Below are 24340 nucleotides of genomic sequence, written 5' to 3'. Positions count from 1 at the left end.
GATTCTAAGTCAGCCATCTCCAAAGCAGCTTACAAAACATCACTTGCGAGGGGCCCACGTACCAGAACCCGTGTTTAATGCCGTCTTCAACTACCGTGCATATACTGCCCGTATCAGGACAATGGCTATGCGCACCGAACTCCCGCCCTGGGCCTACCGGCATATGTGCTCAGGGCGCTCACTGAAGGGGTACAGAATGAGACTTTTCCCTCCCGCGCGCACCCCGGTAAATTCCACCATTCACCTTGTACCAGGGGGTGCCCTACCTCCTCCACACGGCTGTGGTCCCACCGGCATTACTGCAGCTACCGCGCAGCCCGATAATTCCCTCCCTCACTAGACGCGGACGCTGGTCCCAGTCAGTCCTGCGCACCTGCCCGGCCCAAGTGCACGTCCGGGGTTTCTTTTTAAGCCTGGTAAAAAGCTGAACTGCCACCTCCGACAGAAAACGTTTTCCTAGCGCGCTTCTCAGAACGTGATCTCTCTCTCTCAGCAACACCTAGAACTCGTTGGAAACGCCAGTTAGACAGGGGGATTCCCCGCTCCCAGACCCACGGGGTCCACGGCTCGTTTCAGCGGGCCTCCAGGTGATTCTCACCATCAACCAAGACACCCACGTAACCACACACACAGGTGGGGTGTGTAGACCCCGTGCTGGGCTGGACGGTACAGCTGTGGTTCTCGGCTACATCCTTCCAACCTCAGGGCGCCCCAGAACGGGAGACGAGTTGGATAGTCACTTTCAAGTAAGACTTGGAGGCGATGCTTCTAATCATCACCCCAGCTAGAAACCACACCGGGTCAAACTGTGCTCCATCCAGAGGCAATGCAATCCCAGCACCTGCCCCCAAACGAGAGCTGCCCCGGCCCCTGTGGACTGGAGACCAGTCCAGACCAACCCCCTAAGAAGGGCCCTCTGAACTCCCCCCACCCGGACAGTGCCACTCTCCTCACCCTGGGCAGTATCGGGGAATGCCCTCCCGACAGGGTCAGTGCCCCCTTAACCCGGGAGTGTCCAGGAATGCCTCCTGACCCAGAAAGTGCCCCCCCAACCCAGGCAATGTTCAGGAATACCCTCCGACCCAGACAGTGTCTGGGAATGTCCCCCAAACCAGACGGTGCCCCCCAACCCAAGTAGCGCCCGAGATCGCCCTTCCCTGATCCCGGAAGTGTCCAGGAATGCCCCCTGACCCAGATAGGGCCAAACCTATCTGACCCAGATGCCCTCTGACCCAGACACTACCCTCCCGAACCCGGGCAGCATCCAGGAATACCCCCCTGACCTTGCAAGTGGCCTCCAGTCCCCAGCAGTGTCCGGATATGCGGCCCCCCCCACCCCGCCGCACTCCCCGCCCCTGGGCCTGTCCCTTCCCCACCGGCGAGGCCCCCTCCAACCCCTGAGTCATCGTCGCCGCGGTGCCCGGCCTCACCAGGCCCAGAGGCTGCAGGTGCAGGGAAGCCGACACGCCGTGCGGGCCCCGCGACCCCCAGCCCCTCGCCTCACCTCCACCTCCGCCTCCGCCTCCGCCGACCGAACCGCGCCAACCGTCACCGCACGCCGGATCCCTCCGCGCCGGGACTTCACGCCCCGACGCCCACCCCAGTGACCTGGCGCTCCTCGCCCGGGAAGCCCTGCCGCTCGCCGTCGCCACCAGCCGGGGCTCCCACCTGCGGGCGGTTGCGGGGCGCGGACTCCGGCCGAAGGAGCGCGGCGTTCCTTTTCTGGGCGGATGAACACTGCCGCCTGGCGGTGAGCCCGTCTGCACGTGACAGCCGGCTAACGGCGCGGCGAGGACGTGCGCGCGCTGCGCCCCGATTGGCTGACACGCCACGGCCGTTTGCCCGTGGGGGCGGGGCCAGACGAGCTCAGGCCTGAGGGAGGCCGGGGCTGCAATCGCGGTTGGGCTGGCGGGCTCCGGGGGCGGGGCGGGCTCCGGGGGCGGGGCGGGCTCCGGGGGCGGGGCGGGCTCCCCCCTCCGGGGACACCGTGGTGCAGGCTCCCCCCTCCGGGGACACCGTGGTGCACGGCGCTGGGCCTGGGTTAGCTGTGAGCGCCCCGCCGCAAAGTGGTGCACTGAACCTTGGGTGGCCCCTTAAAATTAGAAGCGATTTAGCTCATCAGAGAGGGAAATGAGATTGGATTTTTGCCCCAAAGAAAGAGCCAGAGTCGTTCCGGAGCCAGAATGCCAGGCGGCTGTGAACCTGCAAATTTCAGTGGGCGCAAATTGTGTGCCGAGTGCACGCGTGTTGACGTGTGCGGCAGCAGTTCTCAACTTTACTGACGGGCATCAGAGTCACCTGGAGGGCCGGTTAAAGCACGGATGGCTGGCCCCCTCCCCTGGGGATTCGGATTCTGCAGATTCGGTTGGTGGGGTCGGCTGAGGTCCATTTCTTGACGAGCTGCCGGTGATGCTGGCGCGCTGCTCTGGGTCCACGTTGATCCGAGGCTCTTTGTTAGATGCCTTCAGTGGGAATTCGTTTCCTCATTGGACAACCCCAACACAATTAAAACTATTGTAAACATTGGCCAATAGGACAGGATTGTCAGGATGGGACATGAGACTACTGATGTAACTAGTTAAGTCCAGTAATATTCAACAGTTTCTTAACGATGGAGTGTAGGGGAGAGCAGGAATACAGTTGCCTAGACGGACTTGTCTTAAAGCTGCCTTTGCACAGCGAACGCTATTTTGTTCTTAAGCGTGTATTCAGGGGGCTGGGAGTTTTCCCAAACCACGTCCCCAAGTCTATGGTCTCCTCTGTGGGACAGAAGGAACAGGCTGGGTTTCAGCGTATTCTGCACCTGCTGCATTGTAAAAACCCACATTCCCAGGTAATCCTGATTCAATAGGTTTGGGAGGGGAGCGAGGAATTTTCTTTTAAGGAGTCACCAGGTGATTTTTATGCTGAGAGAAGTTTGAGACCTTTAAGGCAGGATGCGTGAGCCTGACAACGTGCACGCTTAAGGAATTTACCCAAAAAGCCGTGGCACATGACGGCAGTAGTTTTGGGGGAAACGGCTTCACTGTTCACTTTTTAAAAAGCAAAAGGCACCATTGGGGATACAAAGGCAAACATTAACTTTTCTGGGAAGGATCGAAGATGTTGGCGGGAAAGATGTTCTGTGATCTTGCCAGCAGATGGGGCAAGAAAACAAGAAATAAGTCTACAGTTTCCCCTGGATGCAGGGGAGAAAGAGGCCAGGAATGCACCCTGCAGGGTAGAAGTAACACTTTTCCCTCAGTTGATTTGCTCTATGTGCCTACACCCCTTGGGACTTCTAAGGACACAGTGCTTGTGTAAAATAAACAAGCTACAAGAGAAGTTGGGGAAACTTTTTTTTTAATTTAAGTTTCTACATTGACCGCATGACCTAGTGACACCAGTTACTGGATACAACTATGCGCCACACTCTAGAAACTGAAAAATGAATGGAGGTAGATCCTCCTTCTGGGAGCTTGGTCAAGAGCAGGAGAAAAGGGGGGAATCAATCACTGAGAGTGAGCAGAGCACTTCAAGTGACCTGGGAGCTGGGAGGGAGGGTCGCTTGGCACATGTGGGTGCTGAAGTCTGGAAGGGTGAATGGGATTTGTGGGGAGCCCTGTGGTGCAAGCAGGGAGGGGTGTTTCGAGAACCGCCAGTGATTTGGTGCTGCGGGAGTGACAAGTGCATGCAGAAGAGGGTCAGGTGATCACACTGAAGGGGCAGACCGTGTTCTAGAAGCTGAGTGACCATAAAAAACTGAATGTCCAGACTATTGAATGCATCCTGCCAGGACAACCACCACCTCTGTCTGGTTCCAGTGTCCCCGAGTAAAGCCAGTTCCCTGTTGCCCCCTCCCTGCCAGCCCCTGGCCACCACAAATCTATGTTCTGTCTCTATGGACTTATCGACTTTATTCACGTCATGTAAACGGAATCCTACACTATGTGGTCCCTTGGGTCTGGCTTCTCTCACTGAGCGTCATGTTTTCAAGGTTGGTCCTTGGACGCTGTAGCATGCATCAGTCCTTTGTTCCTTTTTATGGCTGAATGGTACCCCACAGACCACGGGAAGACCATGTTTGTCTATCCATTTATCATTCGAAGGAAGAGTCTAATGTTTTCAAAGAGAAGCAGGGCTCTTGGAGAACTGTGGGCTCATTGTCAGCCCGTGGCCATGGGTTGGTGGCACTTGTGCTGAGGGGCATTGTGGCCACATCACATCCTTGTTCCAAATCCAGTGCACACCTTTTGGACCCACCTGTCTTCTCTGTAGCACCGAGTGATGCATGCTCCATTTACATATATTCTGTCCTGCCTTCCATGACCCGGGTGTTCTTCCTCTGGCTCAGGCTAGTCCTCCTTCGTGTGATTCATGGGTGTGTCTTTTCTTGCCCATGTCCTAAACGTCCATTGCAGCGGTTCTCAAAGTGTGGTCCCCAGGTCAGCAGCATCAGCGTCACCTAGAACCTACGGGGAATTCTTGGGTCCCACCCCAGGCCTGCCGAACCAGGAACTCAAGGCGAGGGCCAGAAATCTGTATCTAAGCAGCCTGCTGGTCGGTTCTGATTCACCGGGTAGCAGGTGCTCCCCTGAGCTAACCCCTGAGCAAAGGGGTTGAGTTGACCACCTTGCTCACTCATGGGGGAGCCCGGTTATCACCATGACTTCAGATGGCCTCTTTAGTGCAATGGCCCTGAAGTCTGTGGGTGGCTCCTGAGCCTCCATTCTGGCATATTCTGGCAGGAGCCGCTCCGTTCTCAGTTGCCTTGGCAGTAGTCTTGTAAGCAGGCACAGGACAGCTGTGGGAAGTTGGGGAAGAGCTTCTACTCATAACTAGTTTTTTTCTAAAAATAAGGAAAGAAATGAAGCCTCAATGATATTTGAGAGGTAGGTGTCCCTGGTGCCCTCCCGTGGCTCCTGGGTCTCTGAGTGAGTGGGTGGGCAGGGGTTGACAGCTGTCCCGCGACCCGCCTGTTGTCGTGAGCACTGGGACGGGCTGCCGTTTGCACGTGGTCTGTAGGCCGTGGCTCAGGTTACGTAATCCTACTCACTCTGAACCAAGCCTCACGAAATGAGAAAGCTGCTTCAAAAGATTCCTGCCGCAGAAACGTGGAGGAAAACCAATGAAAAACGCAAACATGACCAAACAATAAGAAAGTGTTAAAACCGATGCTTCTGCTAATCAGTTTTTTGTGGGGCTGTAAATGCTGAATCCTGCAGGCCTAACAGCCCCATTGCTCTCTTGAGAAATATGAGAATATATAATAATATATAATACACAAATATAACATCATTTAAAATATGTAAAGTATCAAAATATAAAATAATATGTAAATAAATAAAATATGTAAGTAATGTTATCAAATTTTATAAAACAAAGGTCAAAAGTAAAATTTCATTAAAAAAATGTTTTTTTAACGTTTATTTTTGAGAGAGAGAGAGACAGAGCATGAGCATGGGAGGGGCAGAGAGAGAGAGACACACAGAATCCAAAGCAGGCTCCAGGCTCCGAGATGTCAGCACAGAGCCCGACGTGGGGCTCAAACTCACGAACCGTGAGATCATGACCTGAGCTGAAGTCAGACCCTTAACCAACAGAGCCACCCGGGCGCCCCTAAAATTTCATCTTTAAAATAAAGCTTTGCAAGATGAAATTTTTCAGATTTTTATATTGGAGCATATTTATCATGAGCATAATAGGGTGCTGTATCTTGTAAATACATGTAATGCTTTGTCATAAATGAATATAAATGTCTTGGGTGCACCTGCTCCAAAAACTTGTGACAAGTGCATGTTGGAGGTCGGTTGGGGGCCACTGGGCCCCGGAGGGCCCTGCTCTCTGGGCCTGCGGCTCCTGACCTGTGTACATCCTAAGAGCGCCCATGGCCTGCTGGCCACTGGGTGCTCTGGAAGTAGGTACTCCTCCCCCACCCTAGTTCCTTTGTTATTCGGGAAGCTCCCTGAGGACAGGACCCTGTCTCCCTCAGCTGGGTGTGAACTGAGGAAATGCCGTTGAATACATGAGCATAGCTGCCGTGTTCAGCTTTATATAAGCCTTTGTGTTGTGAGCACGCCGTCCTTCCCACTCCCGCGTGCCTCCCGGCGGCCAGGCGAGGGTGAAAGTCACCTGCCATGGACATGCTGGCGTCTCCTTCCCCTTCAAGTATCATCGTGTCCTGCGCTCTGGACTTTTTGTCTTTGGCTAATAGCCTCAGGTGTTTTGCTTTCTGTCGTGTACTTCTGTTCTGCAATGGCAGTAGTGACCGGCCGTGTTCCTCCCAAATTAAGTTGAACACAGCTTCCTGGTGCCCGAGACCCCCACGGCCATTTCCTACCTTCCCTGCTGTCGCGGCCCAGCGTTTCGGTGGGTGTCTACCCCCCTCCCCAGGTGACTCGGGGCTCACTGCACATTAGGCTGAACTATTAGTGATGGCCCCCAAACCTTTGCCAGCGAGTGCTTTATGTCTGACAGTGGCATGTGACACAATTCTGGCCAAAGACACAAGAGAGGTTGTTGGCTGGGGTCAGCGAAAAAAAGAAATATGAAAAAAAAAAAAGAGAGAGAGAGAGAGAGAGGGAGCTTCACAAAGAGACGGTGCTTCCTGACTCTGGACTTTGAAGTAGATGCAGTCCAGAGTGCTGTGGCCGTCCTGTGGCTGAGAACAGAGTGAGTCCAGACTACTGTCCTCGAGGCTCAACCCCGCTGAATCCAGGGAACCCCGTTGAATGCCTGTAACTGCGGCCGAAGACACCTGAGCAGAGAGGTAGCTGTTCCCGTAGGGCAGCACCTGCACAGGAACTCGGAGAACGAGAATTCCCGGCTCCAAGGCTGAGCCGTGAACCCACAGCATCGAACTCAGATGATACGCCACAGGAAACCTCGGGTTTTAGAAGGCTCTCCTGCTGATTCTGTGTCGATACATCAACATCAAACTTTGACAAGCACTGATAAATTCTGTTTCAAAGTCTGTTCTGAAGCAGAAATTAAATTCCGAATTTAGTCCAGGACACCGGTTTTGACAAATATGTACCTGACCTTGGGGAACTGTTTCGAGGTAAACAAGGACCCTGACGTTCTTGTTACAGTCATCCAGCACCTGTTAATTTCTACTCCGAACAAAGTGGCTCCGTGAATGTCTGTTGAACGCACAAATGGCTGAGCGCACACACCTAGGGCTGTGTGTGCAAGCCACAGCTCTCTCACACCCAGTGTCTCACGGTCACAGTAGAATCAATAATTCTAAGCTCACAGGAGCGATGTGCGAACCAGACGAGGTAATACACATAAAATGCCTAAAACTATTCCCATCGTGTCATAGATTCACAATAAATTCACTTGTTGTACCCAGTTCTGGGGGGAGGGGGGTCTGTAAACCTGAGTTACAGGTGGGAAAGTTATAGCTATGCTGGTTTTCCTTACGCGAGCGAACACAAAACCGTATTCATTTGGTAAGTGATGATGCGTGGGGAAATTTTGCTATGTTGAGTTTTGTTAATGAGGAGCAGGGATAATGCAATCTTAATTGGGTTGAAGTTTATCTTTGTACTTCAAGAAGGGCTCCAGATACTAATCAATTGTGCAAACACAATCGAAGAGACAAGTCTAACCTACTTAGGAGAGAAAACCGTTCTCAAACCATTGGCTTATCGTGTCACATACGACCTGTTAATGGTACATTACCTTTATCTCTGTTTGCAAATGCACCATTACGTTGCTGCCACGGGTATTCGAAATTAATCAAATTGCTTTAAAAAACATATTTATTTTGAGAGAGAGAGAGAATGCATGTGCGAGAAAGCATGAGGTGCAGTGTGCGTGGGGGGCAGAGAGAGAGGAAGAGAGGATCCTAAGCAGGTTTCGTGTTGAGCACAGAGCCCAACATGGGGCTCAGTCCCACCAACCGAGAGATCATGACCTGAGTCGATATCAACGGTCAGACGCTCAACCAGCTGAACCACCCAGGCGCCCCTCAAATTACCATTCTAATGGCTTATGCTATTATGTGGATTCATCATAAATTGAAAATCGTCTCTCTTTGATTGGATTTTTTGTTGATTCAAAATTTGCAACATTGTAAACAGTGCTCTACTCCATATGTAGCCTTTTCTCTCTTTTAGACATATCTTGAGGATAAATTCCCTAAAGCGTGTTATTATCTCCCAGGGAACTGTTCACTTTTAGGGCCCTGTGCATATTACATAATTGCTTTTCAAAAAGTCCTGATTGGGCTACTCCCCATTGCCACTAGCTACCCAGATATCAGTTTTACTGTGTCCTCTAAGGGCCACCATCAGAAAGGGAAGTGACAAGACACTAGTCTTCCTTATCCAGCATGAAAACAATGTGGTATTGACGTCGTGATAGACCAACAGGGAGATCCTAAGAAAGAGACCCCAGTATAAATGGGGATTTGAGAGAGCAAAGGTGATTTTTCAGCTCAGTGGGGAGAACATAGACTTTTTTGAAATAAATGGGTGCCACAGCCAACGCGGTATCTAGGGGAAAGTCACGTCGCGTTTCTAGCCTAAACTGGGCACCATACAAAATGCAATTCCCGATGGCATCCAGATGTACACGTGCAGAGGAAATGATGCAAGTGTTCAGAAGCCGTTGGGAGACTAAGTTGCAGCCTGGGTGTTGAGGAGGCCTTTGTGACTTAGAAAACCCAAAGCTATCATAGAGAGATGAAAATATTTAAGGATGTAAAAAGTTTGGTGTGCCACAGGGTCCCATAAATAGAGCACGTGAACAAAGAACCTTTCGGAGCAGCTAGCCGCAATGCAGACGACAGATAAGGAGTCCCGTCTATACTGTATGAAAAATGCCCGTAATCTAGCAGAGCAGCAAGGATATGATGTGAGTAGGTGAGTACGTGTTCCAGAAGGGAGCATTACAGAATGGCCATAAAATGCTAAGCCCCTCAAGTAGTAGAATGCAAAAGACACGAATTTCAGGGATTAAAAGAAAGATACCCAAGGGGCAGAAAGAGGCCACAAGTCAAAGGCTGCTAATCAAAATCAGACCGGACGCTTTAACACCAGCACGGAAAGCTAGACAGTCCTACCTGCTCCTCCGTGGAAGCGTCTCGAAAACGTGATGCCAGATGAAAGAAGCCAGACACAAGGGACCCCGCGTGCTCTGTGACTCCATTTCCGTGAAAGGTCCAGAAGAGGCAAGTGTATAGAGACAGAAATTAGGCTCGCGATTGCCGGGGCCGGCGTGGCTGAGGGGTGGTGGGAGTGACGCTGCTGTGTGCAGGCTTCCTTTGGAGGGGTTGGTGAGAACGTTCTCAAAGAGCGCTGAGGATCGCACAACCCTGTGAAGGCGCTAAAAACCACCCAACCGCACGCTCTGAATGGACGAATTGTACGAGACCCCAAGAGAGCCGTTATGGAGGCGAATGTAAAGAAATAGGCTGGTGCAGCTTAAACTCTCACCGGAGGACAGTCTTGACTCGGCGACGCCACCACCCCTCGTGAGCTCCGGCACAAGTCCCGGCGGGACCGGCCGTGTGAGGAAGCTCCGTGCTAACTTGGGACAAACTGTCATCTTTATAAAGTTTCATCTTTCCGTCCGGAAGCGCGGCAGCCCACGCCAACACGACTTTTTCTTTAGCTCACGTGGTGGAAACACGTGGTTTGGCCATGCCACCGCTCACCTGTACATCCTGCACTCGGTCGGCTGTAAGCGGCGGCTCAGCTTCGGCTTGAGAGACACCGTCGTTTTCATGACCGCCCCATCGTCACACACAAACGCCGCGTGACGTCGCGTGCAAGCTCCGTGCATCGGGCGCTCTGGTGGGTGGTTTAAGGCCGCCGTTCATTCAGTCCTCGCCACACTCCCGAGGGAAGCTCTTAGTTAGCCCTGGTTTACAGGTGGAGAAACGGAGGCGGGGCAGGTCAAGAATCAGAGCTTGTGGGCCGGGGTCGCCCTGAGCCGTTCAACACACAAGTGAGGACCTCACAATGACGTTGACAGAATTCTCAACGCATAGTCGATGGACGTTATATTCTGCGTGAATTTATTAGTACGAGGAAGTGACATTTGCAGATTCGTATGATGTGCCTATGTGCTCCCCGCCCTCCCGACACAAATGGCTGCATTTGGGGTTTGGCACAGTTTAAAAACACACTTTTGACGTGTGTGATACCATGATGAAGAAGCCACATCGCTGGTTGAAAATTGAAGTTACGAACGTATGTAAAATACGGTAATTTTGCAGACGTATGTTTGGTATTCACCAAACTGATATATTCCACCCCCATTAGGATCTGACAGTATTTCCCAAATCCGGCCTCATTCACCCTCCTCCTTATTCTCTCCTCTTGGATCCAGTTCACTTCTTCCCCAGGCCAATCATTTTTGTTCCTCCAGGGGATTTGAAATCACGGAAGTGAATTCATAAACGCCCAGTTGATAACGGTTGAGAACTGGGAACGATTCTGTTCTGATCTGACTTGTATTCACTCACCCCAAGGATAACTGAGGGTTAGAGGGTGGGTCAGCCTCTAAACATCATAAAGGACATATGGTATTAGAACGGAGGCTACATGGATACAACAAGCACCCACTAGTAGGAGAGTGTCTGAATAAATTATGGTGTGGACGGTAGTAATCTACAGAGTCGTTGAAAAATTATGCGTCGGTCTATGTTTATTGATGTCAAAAGGCACAGCATTCACTCTTTCAACGTTTTTTTTTTTTTTTTTAATTTATTATTTTTGGGACAGAGAGAGACAGAGCATGAACGGGGGAGGGGCAGAGAGAGAGGGAGACACAGAATCGGAAACAGGCTCCAGGCTCCGAGCCATCAGCCCGGAGCCTGACGCGGGGCTCGAACTCACGGACCGCGAGATCGTGACCTGGCTGAAGTCGGACGCTTAACCGACTGCGCCACCCAGGCGCCCCAACATTCACTCTTAATGGGCGAAAGCCGGTTACAAACAAGCCCATGGCACACGGCCCCTCTTCGGTGTCCCTCTCCTCCCAGGTCCTGCCTCTTCCCTGCTCCTCCCCTGCCCCTTTCCCTGCCTGTATCTCTGTCTCTTTCCACATATTTGGAACCATATCCTCTGTGTGGATGTGCATATGTTGCACGTGTGTGTGTGTGTGTGTGTGTGTGTGTGTATTGTGCGTGAGTCTGGGGGAATCTGGAAGGATAGATACAATGGAGAGAGGTAAATTCATCATTCTGAGTTGTCCTTTATGTGTCTTTTTCTAATCATATGAGTTCTGTGTGGACATACTCTTTTTAATAGACAAAAACAACGGAATTATTTCTATTAAAAAAAAAACAAACCAGGCAATGTATGCGATTGACTAATAGTCTTAGTGGATCAAAGGTTTCCATTGTGTTTTGGTTTTCATCGAAAAGGCCAGGAACCCATATCACCCAATCAAAACGTCGGTGACCCTTTGAAAGGATGACATTTAGCGTGTCAGGACTGAGCTCACAAAGAGGTTATGGAACTTTTCAACCATAATTTTTATTGCTTCAATATCAATATAGATGAATATTTCATCAAAACAGAGCACAGTTATGCAAGGCGTGCTCTCTTCTGATTAGCACTGAACTTGCCCTGGGCGCTTTGCCCGCAGTGGGGAGTTTTATTCTGCAGTAACCAGCTGAGCTCTCCTGCGGGTCAGGGGTTAAAGCCACAGAAACATGATTTGAGAATCATCTGAGCTCAGCTTTGTCGGGAAGATAAACAGAAGGATTATCAAAGCCTTTTCACGATATTAGTTAAATGCCCTGCCGTGGGGGTGGGGGGAGGAGGGAGGGCAGCGGAGTCTAAGCAAAACCAAACCTGTAAATACCAGTGTCGCTTTCACGAAAGAGCGCGCATCCCGCTTCCCGAGGCTACATTTACAGATCTGGATTAGTTTTAGTCTGGAACCGTTCGAGATGGTCTTCCCTTGTCCCTCCCTGGCCTGTAAAGTGCTGTCAATTACAATAAATGCCTGTGAGTATTGTTTTTCTAAGGGTATTTCATTGGTCATGGTGCCGGGGCCAACGGTGACCCCTCCAAGGCTTCCTCGAGGCGGGTGCGGGACCCCGTGCCTCTGTGGGGACCGGGGCGGCCCCCCTGGATAGCCAGCAAGCCGTTCTCCCTTCAGTGTTATGCTCCTCGCGGTGACTTTGAGGAAGGCTAACCCCCATGTCGGTCGCCAGGCCATCCGTGGTGCAGGGCCTGCCGTCTGTGCGCTGTGCGCACACCTGCGGGATGTGGCCGGTTCCAAGGAGACTGGAATCGCTGGGTCGAGGGGGCTTTGGGAGGAACTGAGCAGCTTGGAATTGGGGCACACCCGCTGATGGTCAGAAACAAAGTAGCTGTGAAGCTGAAAGTTCCAGAAAAGCTCATGACATGCCATTTTGTACAAAATTTCCCCCAAAGACGTTCACGTCTCGATGTGCCCGATCGTGTGTGAGGGGTAGCGGTCGGTGGTTATTTGGGAAACATGGCTTTGAGATTTGCCTTCTCATGGTTCGTGTGTGGATGTGTGCATGTGGGGTGGGTGGTGTGTGTGTGTGTGCATGCGTGGTGTGTGATTTATGTATGCGTGTGCTGTGTGTGCATGGTGTGTGGTGTGTGCATATGGTGTGTGTATGTGTGTGTATGTGGGTGCGCATGTGTGTGTGTGTATATGTGTGTGCGCCTGTGTGTATGTGTGTGCATATGGTGTGTGTATGTGTGTGCATATGGTGTGTGCATATGGTGTGTGTATGTGTGTATATGTATGTGCACGTGTGTGTGTATACGTGTGTCCATATGGTGTGTGTATATGTGTATATGGTGTGTGTATATGTGTGTGTGCATATGGTGTATGTATGTATGTATATGTATGTGCACGTGTGTGTATACATGTGTGCATATGGTGTGTGTATATGTGTATATGGTGTGCGTGTGTGTATGTGTGTGTGCATATGGTGTGTGTATGTGTGTGTATGTGTGTGCGTATGGTGTGTGTATACGTGTGTGCACATGTGTGTGTATGTGTGTATGTGTGTGTGCGCCTGTGTGTATGTGTGTGCATATGGTGTGTGCACATGGTGTGTGTATGTGTGTATATGTATGTGCACATGTGTGCATATGGTGTGTGTATACGTGTGTGCACGTGTGTGTATGTGTGTATATGTGTGTGCGCCTGTGTGTGTGTGTATATGTGTGTGCGCCTGTGTGTGTGTGCATATGGTGTGTGCATATGGTGTGTGTATGTGTGTATATGTATGTGCACGTGTGTGTGTATACGTGTGTGCATATGGTGTGTGTATATGTGTATATGGTGTGCGTGTGTGTATATGTGTGTGCATATGGGGTGTGTGTGTGTGCATGTCGACATGGCATATGTGTGAGTACGATATGTGTGCCCATGTGGCGTGTGTGTGCTCTCTTTTGCACAGTCTGCATCCTCTCCCACCATCCCCAGTTGCTGCAGTAAAGCCACTTCCCTTCCACGTCGTGTCTAAGTGGAAACAGAACAAAGAAAACAGGACAAAAGAAACCAGGGAACTTTCCAGAGGCACATTTGATGTACAAGTGTAAACAGGAAAGAGATGCCTGAGGAGACCGGAATTGCTCAGCAGACGGCTGTTAATGCATGTTGGCGGTGAATTTGCAAAGGAAGAAAATACAGGAAAGGAGAGGGCTCGAGAAAGACCCCACGTTCTCTCGTGCTATTTTAAGTCCCCTTTGCACGGGCAGAATGGAGCCCGTATCTGACTTCCTGAGAGTCAGCTCCCAGATACAGGGGTGCACCTCGGAGGGAGTCTGAACACTTGCCCTCTGCATGACTGTCAGGGTGTGAAGGGTGCTAAGGCCGGCCGCAGCCGCGGTCCCCCACACCACCGGGGGGGGGCGGGTTGCTGGGAATCTGGGGTTGCCCGCGTCTTCGCCTGCTGCTGGATCGAGCGTGTTTTGACACAGGCTGGTCCCATTTAAGGAAACCTAGAACATAGACTGCATCAGGGTGTCAGTAGTTACGTGTGCAAAATCCGTAATCCCGTCACTCATTTGATTTTCAGAGACACTGCGGGGTCTCCGGTGTTGTGTTGAATATGTTCTAGAACATTCTGAGCAAGAAACAAACGTTTCTGCTGAAATCAAGCAGAAGGACATGGGAGGGAAGACTTCTCGTGACAGTTGTGGACCTGAACTTCCTGTTTCTCATTTCGGCGGACGCGACTGAGGCGGAAACCTCTGTTCTCCCTGACACGGGGTGTAACTCGCTCAGGGAGGCGGAGCCAAGAAAAGAAAGCATTTTCTGTTTTCTGAGAGGGTGTGACAGTATCTGTCTCTCTGTCCTCCACCCAGCTCCTCGGTGGCCATTGGCCTGGTGACAGTGCAGTTAGCCGTGGTAGGGGACGTAGGGAGCGATGTCTACACAATACGACGTGAGAAGCAACACCGGAGGGCCAGGCGTTGTCACGAGACACACGACTTTCCCATCTCGTTTCATTCCCAGAAGAACCCTGGCAGGTGGAGATTCCTGGGTAGAGCCCAAAGCTGTACCCAACCGGCCCGAGGCCACGCAGTGGTGAGTCATGAGCCACGCACGGGCCCACGTTTTATGAACAGCTAGCATGGAGTCCCGGCGTGCGGGATCAGTGAGTAGCCCGCGTTGGGCTTTCCCCCACGACAACACCATCGTAACGCACGGTGAAACTAAGCTGACGTAGAAGAAGACCGATGAATAAAAAAAAGGAGGTAAATCTGGAAAGGTGTGCACCAAATTAAGGCAAAAGTGCATTTGACTTTGAAAGACCGAAGTTAGGTGTTCCTGGTCTGCAATACAGTTTTCAAGTTAAATGCTTGACAAGAAGGAGATTCAATGCCACTTCTGTCCTAAGTGATTGTATCTGACCCCCGGCACAAGGGCCGAGCTGTGTCATTAAAGTTACGTACCCTTCAAGTGTCAGGTTTGTGAATGCCGTGGCTTAACCTTGATAATGCTGTGGAACTTTGTCCCAGTCAGCTATGTTCTTCTCTTTCTTTTCCTTTTTTTTTTTTTTTTTTTTTTGTTCAGAGGCAGCTGCTGGCCTGGAGCCCTTCTCATAAAGAGCAGGAAGGACCGAAAGCCACAGGCAGGATTAAAGGGCTGATCTAAACCTTAGATCTCAGCTTTAAAGTTGTAATGTACAGTGAATTTGGTTACACGGAAAAGGAAACAGTAATTGTTGAAGTATGTTTTCTTAAGCTACAGAGTAATTTTTCAAATGCTTGCCTTTAATCCGCAGACAGGCTTGCCGTTTGAGAAAATATTGTCCTGCTTCTTTGGATCAATCTGACCATCTGAAATGCTGGATCTTGGAGCTACGTTTTGTCATTTTTTTTTCAAAAAGAAAAAAAAAAGTGACTAGTATCCTAGGATAAGGTTTGAAAGGTTGCTTTTTCTAGCTACCGTGCTTCAGTTATGGGCTGTTGGAATGGCTCGATTCCTTCTGCTTAATATTTGAGACAGCGCCTGGGTTTTTTCCTCTCTCTTTTTAAAAGGCACCTGTGAGTTCACCATGACTGGACTGGGAACCTATCTCATTGTGCTTGTCAGTGATGGACGCAGTCCTCCCCCCACGCCACCCCCCAAGTTCACCGGCCACAGGAACGTGGGCTTCAGCTCTCAGGGAGCACCACTGGATTCTGTCTTTGCTGCTTCCCAGATCGGAGCCCTCGTATGGTCTGCTCAACTTTGGAAGCCTCCGCCGGTCGTGGGGAATCTTGGAAACCTGAAACAATCCTTTCTGCACCAAGAGCTTGACGGACACATGACACGCGCCTGGTGTGAGCACAGCCCCGCTGGTCCTGCGTGTCTCGGGTGCGATCTGCGGGACTCCCGAGTTGCCACGGAGACGAGGCGCGAAGGCTGTTTGGGACGGGGCTCCCGCACCATCAGCAGGCGAAGACTGTTGGGTTGCTGCGCTTGATGCCCGGCGTGCCACGGACCGCTACTCTCGTAAAATAGGACAAAAACGAGTGTCCGGGAAAGTGAGAGGAAGAGAAAACAAGGACGTACAAAATACAAGCTCAATTTTGAAATTAGCGTTGACAAACAGCACCATCGGATTGGACTGGTGCCCTCTCTCTGCTTCCGTGCCAATATCTGTCCCGAAACCAACACTGCACTGTATGCTAACTAACTCGAATTTAAATAAATAAAGTTTAAACAATTGTAGTGGTGCTGACTCCTAACTTCCGTACTCACTTGTCTCCAGTACGCTCTGGGTGGTGCTTCGTTATGACGGCCCCAGGAAACTCCCACGAGGGAATTATTATTATACTCATGGACAAACCAGGAAACAGGCACAGAGAGGTTATGTCACTTGATTTTGGTCACACAGCAATGGGTGGGGCCTGGATCTGTGCTCAGGCAGTTGGAATTCAGTGTTGAACCCTACGGACACTAGTGTAGGAGGGTGGCTCAGAGCATGGGGTCTGGGGCTTGGTTTTGAATCATAACATCTACCTTGAATTTTCCAGGGGCGGAGACTGGAGGCTGAGACACTGGCTGGGAATCTGTAATGACAGGGGCCAGAAGCAAGCACCGGCAGAAGGATTGGGAACGACTGGGGTGCCCGGGAGGCTCGGTCGGTTAAGCGTCCGACTCTTGATTTCAGCTCAGGTCGCGATCTCGTGGTTCGTGGGTTCAAGCCCCACGTGGGGCTCTATGCTGACAGCACGGAGCCTGCTTGGGATTCCCTCTCTCCCCCTCTCTCTGCCCTTCCCTGTTCTCTCTCTCTCTCTCAAAACAAATAAATAAACATTAAAAAATTTAAAAAAAAGAAGGTATGGGAAAGACAGATGGAAGAAACTATGTGGGGTTCAAATTCCCAAAACTTGAAAATTCCTTAGTTTATACGCATAGGAAAAGATGGAATCTTTCCCCGTTTGTTTTACAAACCAGTCTAATCCTGGTTCCCCAAACCCAACAGTTGAAAAAAGAAAATAGAGATTATTTCCTCTATAATTAAAGATCTCTAAATCCTAAACCAAATACTAGAAAATCAAATTCAGTACTATGCTGTAAGATAATGCGCCATGGCCAATTAAGGTTTATTTTGATAATGCAAGGGTAGCTCGTTACTTAGAAACTTAATGATATAATTCATCACGTGAAATGGATAAAGAAGGAAAGCCACTGAACCAGGCTGATAAATGCCAGGGAGACTTTTGATTGAACACAAAAGAAACTGGGAAGACAGAGGCACAGCCAGACATGGTGGGGTGAGCGTCACCCTGAACTAGCCAGCAACCCCCCCGACACGAGAAACGGGCGTGTTCGCACGAGAACCAGAATCAAAGATTTAAAAACCCGTGACTTGTATTTGATAATGTTTTAGCTGATGCAACAAGGCAAGAAATAGATAGAAGGGGTATGAACAGTGAAAGGAAGGTACCGAGACGAGCCATGTGTAAGAAGAGACCCTAACACTTTGCGGACGGCTGCGACAATGAATAGACAGGAAGCTGTACTCCCGGTCCAGAATCCCGAATATTGCAGAGGCTTCATCTTCTTGTTAAATATATATTTATAACAGTAAAGACAGAGGGGGCCTGGCAGGGCCAGGAGCAGGCAGATCATCAGCACAGGTACGAACTTTAGGATGGGGCCAAAGAAGAAGAATGAGGTATTTCAAACCAGGGGCAAAGGTGGATTACTTAATAACGTGTCTGGGGTCAATTACATAACCACTCAGAACCGAATTAATTAATTCAAACCCATAATTTATAACTTTCTCTAAATAAGTTTTAGGTGGTTTAAATATTTAAATGTAAAAAAAAAATGAAACCAAGGAAACACTGGAACCCGATTTTACATGGATATGTGTATGTTTCCGTGCTAAAGAATCTTTTTCCACAGACAGAAAAGGCAGACCCCTTAAAAAATATTAAGGAAGGGCCGCCTGGGTGGCTCAGTCGGTTAAGCGTCCGACTTGGGCTCAGGTCACGATCTCGCGGTTGGCGGGTTCGAGCTCCGCGTGGGGCTCCGCGCTGACAGCTCGGAGCCTGGAGCCTGCTTCGGAGCCTGTGTCTCCCTTGCTCTCTGCCCCTCCCCTGCTCGCTTTCTCTCTGTGTCTCAAAGAAATGAATAAAGGTTAAAAAAAAAATCAAACCAAGAAAAAGAATGAAATGTGCCCTGGCTTCATGAAGCACCTCTCCCCGAGGACTCCTGTGTTTTAGGGCTGCTCTCAGTCTAGACGTGTTTTCAAGAGTGCTGAGGTGAGCCCGGCACATCCACGTTTGGTTATTTTGTACATAAAGTGAAAAAACTCTCTCACCCCAGGAAGGGTTGTCTGTGGTTAGCACTGAGAAAAACAAGTAAGGGACGACCTTTGTATCAATCAGGGTCTCAGCAGGAAAAAGAATTTATGCCGGTGGTTCGCTAAAGGATGTGGAAACAAGGGGCTCCCTGGGAGGGTGGGCAGGGTTAAGGGAGGCAGCACTAGAGGTGGGGGCCCCAGGCAAGCAGGAATAGGGGGTGTCCCGCCCGGGTTCTGAATGGCGGAGCCCACAGACGCCTGGAACCTGCAGGCGGGCAGGGGCGCAGGGGTGGGAAGAAATCCACCTGTCTCTCCTCCCGCCCTCTGGCTGCTGCTGGTGCCCCCGTTGACTGTAGCCAGCTCAAAGGCAGCCGGCAAGGGGGCCCTGGGCGAGGCTGCCTGACCGACTGCCAGACGCCCCCTCAAACCCACGTCCACACGCAATCTCAGAATGTGACCTTACTTGGAAGCGTCTTCGCAGGTACCATCGGTTAAGGATCTCGAGACAAAATCATCAGGGATGGGGGGCGGGGGGCTTATAAGGCCGGTGTCCTTATAAGAAGCAAGGAGGCCACAGAGTGGCACCCAGAGAAGAAGGCCGCGTGAGGACAGAGGCAGAGACTGGATTGGTGTGGCCACAAGCCCGGGGAGACCACTGGCAAACCCCTCTCCAGCGTCTCCAGAGGTAGCGTGGCCCTGCCCACGCCTTCACTTCAGACGTCTGGCCTCCGGAGCTGTGAGAGCACACACTCTGAAAGAAAACCGAACTTGTGTATCCCCTGAAAAACTTGCACCAAAGAGCCAAAAAGCGGAAGGAACACAAAAGTTCGTTAACAGACCGACGAGAACACAAAATGTGGCCTATCCCTGAAATGGATTACGATTCAGCCCTGAAGAGGCAGGAACACCATGCTGGCCACGTTTCAACATGGACGAGCCTTCAAAACGTCGCCCTCAGCGGAAGAAGCCGGGCTCCAGAGGCCCTGTGTTGTGGGATTCCCCTTACGTGAACCGCCTCGAGCAGGCAAAGCCGTAGAGACAGGAGGTAGGCTAACGAACGCTTGGCGTGGGGGAGACGCGGGGCCGGCGGCTGCCAGCGGGTACGCACATTCTTTCCGTGCTGATGAAAATGTCCTAAAATTAGCAGGGACGGCTGCACAACCGTGTGCAAACCCCCCCGAGTTGTAGGCTTGCAAAGGGTCAGTTTTATTGCACGTGCATGGTCGTTCCGCGACTTCTTAAAAGAACTCCAGACCCTCGGGGGGAAAAATGTATTTTCTTGTGGCCTTGCCAAGATCTCTGCAAAGAATGTGTATTTTAATAAAGCTGTTCGGAGGTCTTGAAATTTCCCGTGACAATCAACCCATATTACTGTCACTTTGCCGTGCAATTTATATTCTTCTGAGTCGGGTCACTTGTGTTTATTTTCTGGTGGGGCGTCCTCAGCAGGAGGGAACGGGTCTCTTTTGCGGCCCTGTGCTCAAATTTCTTCACATTACATCGGTAGAAACTTAGCAAATTCCTTCAGAGTGAGTGGTCCTGCCTCTCTGGTGTTTTCTGTCCCATTTAAATATGTTCTAGCATCTCAAGTTAAAAAAAAAATCCCTTCTCGGCAATGAAATAAAGTATTTTTGTTTGTAAACATCAAAGGCTCTTTTTTAAAAACATTTTATGCTCCTCACATACTCTAAATCTCTTTTAATACCCCTGGTTTAGAATTAATCAAGCAGTGTAATATGATCTATAACACCGTATCATATAATAAGGATTTGATCTCTGGGGCTCTGAAGTAAAGGATAGAATATTTGTCACCATAGATAGCTATTTATCAAAGGAATATAAATTAAAAATAAAAACTTTCCGTGCTCCGTCAATGCATGACTCGTTTATGAGTGGAAAGAAATCTCCACGATAGGATTTTTTTTCTTCAAGGCTAGAATATTTAAAGCTGCATTTCACAATGGAGTTTTGTTTACAAGGGTATTTAAATGTGAAAATATCCGTGGGTGGCTTGAGGCTAAAAAATGTCATATATTTCTAAAGGCTTGACATCGGATTTTATCTGGCACTCCGATATACGGGTCACGTGAGTAACTGGCAATGTCTCACACTGGGGGGCCTTGACTTTGATACTTTTGAATCCCTTGCTCCTGAAGCGGACTGTAGGTGGGACCCTCCTGCTTGGGTCTCTACCTCTGGCCGTTTCAGAGTCCGTCTTCAAGTCAGAGCTTTATTTCAGTAAAAGGCGAGTGCCTCTCTGTGTGCCATGCACAGATCTGCAGAGAGAAAGGGGGCGGTGGGTGTGAGCCCATGCACGGGTGCTCAGGCTCTCAAGTCTAGTGACCTAAGGGCTGCTCACTGAACGAGCACCTGAGACAGGAGAAATGAATGAGGCGTGGTCGTACAGCTCAAAGGATTCAGATGCCGACGACCTTTTGCCTTCGAGCAGCGCCCTGGGTCCTCAAAGCCACCTCCCCGCTTGTCCAGCGTCCACGCAGGCAGCTGAAACGTGTACCATGTTGGGTTATTTCAGCAAAAAGTCTACTCGGGGTGAGATTATTTAACCTACATGGACACTCCCCTCCCCAATGTTTTTGGGGGTACAGACGCGAACTAAACACCGATTTGTCTCATAGGTTAAGAAGCTCAGATGAATCTCATGTTTGGAGTTTAGAAACTTAGTAGGTTTCCAAGTAGATCTCAAATTCAATGGTGGGACAGTCACACAACTGTTCTTAACGGTGGTAAAGTTCACAACTGCAATGACAATGGCAATGGCAACCTCTGTGAAGCACTCAGCGCCCTGTGGATTGGAAGACGTATTTCTCATCTCTGCAGACAGCATCGGCTTTGTCCTCGGTGGTGTCCCAGAATCGCTGGGGCTGGGAGGCAGGTGTGACAGCTGCCAGAGCTTCCTGCCCGGGCTCGAGCTTGGCCACAGCTGTTCATCTTTTGCGACTTCCTTCAACTTCTGTACAACGTCAGCGCTGTGTGTGTTGGGTTTAGCGGCGGTGGAGATGTGAGCCCAAAACTACGCACCCATGTGCTTCTGGAAAGCGGGCTTATGAACAAAGGCACATGTTTGTCTTAAGAGAAGTGAGTCTGGCTCCACATTTTCCTTCCAAGGCGACATTAAAGTGCTTCCGGGAATCCAAGAAAAGAAAACACCCGCCAACACCCGCCAACGAAAGAGGCTAAGATAGAAGCTGGATTGGCCAGCACGGGCCAAGCAATACGACTAGGGACAGCAGGGACAGTCAAGAGTCTCCGGAGAGATGGGAGAAATCTCACAGCCGAGAGGGCATGATACGGCCGTTCATGTGTCCGTGAGATTATCATTAAGATATTGTGGCATACTTTAACGGGCAGGGACTTTTCTTTCTTAGCTACTGTCTAACAAACCAACCTCGAACTTCACTCGGTTAAAATACAGACAACCGTTAATTTTGCATGATAACGAAAAGTCAAGAGACAGGCCAGCCAGACTGGTGTGGCGACTTCTGGGGTTGACCGCCACCCGAGCTTTCTTCCGTCTTCCTGCTCCACCATCCGTGGGGGGAGTGACTTTGACCTCCACAGCTACCTCACGGTTGCAAGACAGGTGCCGCTGCCCCAGACTCGCCTGCGTTCCGGGCAGAAAGGAGAAGGAAGCTCCGGGCGAGGGCTAACGTTAAAACTGAGCTGTTCGACGGTCTCTAAACCGTCTCTTATCGGCCTCTAGGACCTTTCAGAAAAAAAATTTTTAAAGAGGGCTTAGTGTTTAGGAGGGGCGTAACAGGTAGTTGACTAGAAAGGGTTTCACGACGGGCTGCAAGGAACTGTTCAGAGTATCAGACAACAGCGGGGCTCTGCTTACTCGGGGAACACAGCAGTCGGGCTCTTTGTATTGCTGGCGGGCAGACACGGGCATCATACACGCGAGCGGCCTCTGGTCACCGCACGCTGGCCGTGGCCCGTGCTGCGCGAGCGGACCCTCATCGCCGGTTCCCTCGCGCCTGAAATATTCCGCCCCCAGGTGCCAGCACGCACCGCTCTCTCACTTGACCCGACCTCTGCCCGCTCGCTCTTGAGCTACCCCCAGTCAGCGGCACACCCGGCCCTCCACGCCCTGCCTGGAGGCCGGGGTCGGGACTCTGCCCGGCCTGTTTCTCCTTGGCCGGCTGCCTCAACCCATGAGGGGAGGGCTCCGGTGCGGGAGAGAGGCCGCAGGGAGAAGGGGGGGCCCGCTCCTCCCTGCTCGCTGGCTGGCCCTGTCCGAGTCACCAGGCACCCGCACTGTGTCCACCCCCAATGCAGCAGGCGGTTCCAGCCGCCCCCCTCCCCCCAGAGTAGCCCGGCTGTCCCAGCAGCAGGCCCCTCCGGTGAGCTCCTGAGCTGCCTGCACCGAGGGGACATCACCCCCTGTCCGGAGTAACCCCAACTTTGTCCCCGCTCCCCCAGCCCTAGCATGGCCGTGGTTCGCGTGGTTACCACCCCTGGGTCACCCCCCTGCTCCGTCTGGCTCTTGTCAGCCCTCCGCCCCCCGTGTGACCTGTTCCCGGGGCTGCGTCCACCTGCTGAAACGCCCGCCGTGGCCTCTGCCTCGACCGCACTGGGCTGGCACCTGCCCCTTCTGAGATGATGCCTCCCGTCGTCCTGCCCCCTCTCGGCTTCACTTCTGCACAACCCTCCCCGCGCCCCCCCCACCCCCCGTGCGTGTGTGCAAGCTCCGGGGCGGCGGGGGGAGCCTTCCCTCACTCAAATCCTGCTCCACCCCCAGCCCCCGGTGCACCCCTTGGCACATTGTGGGAGCCCGGAAGCACACGGTGAAGGCACTGGCTCGCCTACGGCCACAAGCGGTACCGCCCCAGGTGTCAGCAGACCAGGCCGGGGCTCCCCTCAGTGTCGTGCACGCCCCCGGGCATGTGTTTCTTACTCACTATCAGAAAAAAATAATAATAACTAGCTTGGCTGCTGTAACAAAATGCCGTCAACTGGGCGACATGGACCACAGAAAGCTACTCTCACGGTTCTGGAAGCTGGGAGTCTGAGACCAGGGTGCCTGCACGGCTGGGTTCTGGTGACAGCTCCCTTCCTGGCTTGCCGACGGCTGGCTTCTGGCTGTGTTTTCACGTGCTGACGAGAGAGAGAGAGAGAGAGAGAGAGAGAGAGAGAGAGAGCACCTTCTGGGGAGTCCCTCCTTCTAAGGGCACTAATCCCACCACCAGGGCCCCACCCTCATGACCCCCCCCCCCCCAAGCCCCTCATCTCTAAATATCATCATGTGGGGGGGGGCAGGGCTTCAACGCATGCATTCTGGGGGACACCCTTCAATCCACAGCAGATTCTCTCTCCCCCGCCCTTTGATTACGGGATTTCTGTTGAGTGGCGTATTCGGTTTTCCTTCACATTTTCTTCTGTAGCTGCTGGACCGAGTCTACTGGGTGCCTCAACCTCTTTAAAAAAGAATGCATCTCAGATCAAATGCCATTTTCCCTGCAGATTCAATTAGTTATGAAGCTGGTGTGGAATGTGCCAGCAATAGTTGGACTGAGGCAACCCACCAGCTGTTCACACCCACATTCCTGACCGTCCTGCAGAAGGAGATTTATTCTGAAGTCCCTTAAAAGCATCGCCACATCACGAGGGCACACGCTCTCCGGTTGAGTGCATCGTGCCTTCAGAAAACTGAATCCTTGGCAATTGCTCACTTTGCCTTTCTTGATATAAAAGGATTTTTCTGGCTAACCCTACAGGCAGAACGGAAAGATGGGCGTCGCCCACCGAAGTGCGTTGCTGGGTATCTGAGCAGCCTCCCCGGAAATGGTGTCTTAGCCACTGCAACCATCCAGCAGTTTCCTACGAGGCGGCGAGGATTCGGGGGCTTCGGGAACACAAACACGGCGTCAACGCCAGCCACGTTCCTCCCTGGAAGCAGCCGCACGCTACTCTGGCGAATTTCAGCAGGAAAGGGATTTACCCCAAGGATGTCGGCAAACCCGCAGAGCCGGAAGTTGGGACGGTGGCTGCCGGGGGCTGGAGGGACGGGGAGTGGGTGGTGAGTGCTTGACGGGCGCAGAGTTCTGCAGGGTGCAAAGGGGTCCGGGGGTGGGCGGTGGTGAG

General features: G+C 51.5%; 2 protein-coding genes across 5 annotated transcripts in view; both read right to left on the bottom strand.

The window, feature by feature from the left end:
- PIWIL1 (piwi like RNA-mediated gene silencing 1) overlaps positions 1-1661 on the bottom strand; it is a 31181-nt gene extending 29520 nt beyond the window's left edge. The window contains exon 1 of one of the 4 annotated variants that reach the window (XM_049620678.1): positions 1505-1661. The gene's annotated coding sequence lies outside the window, so the exon portion shown is untranslated. Of the gene's footprint in view, positions 1-373; positions 848-1430 lie in introns of those variants that run through there. The other 3 variants (XM_049620681.1, XM_049620679.1, XM_049620680.1) reach the window with 3 other exon arrangements.
- The window catches only part of RAN (RAN, member RAS oncogene family), a 595260-nt gene that overhangs the window by 356598 nt on the left and 214322 nt on the right, over positions 1-24340 (bottom strand). The window lies entirely within an intron of this gene.

Source organism: Panthera uncia (genome assembly GCF_023721935.1).
Source record: "Panthera uncia isolate 11264 chromosome D3 unlocalized genomic scaffold, Puncia_PCG_1.0 HiC_scaffold_9, whole genome shotgun sequence".
Lineage (NCBI taxonomy): Eukaryota > Metazoa > Chordata > Mammalia > Carnivora > Felidae > Panthera > Panthera uncia.
This window is presented reverse-complemented; position numbering and strand designations above follow the sequence as displayed.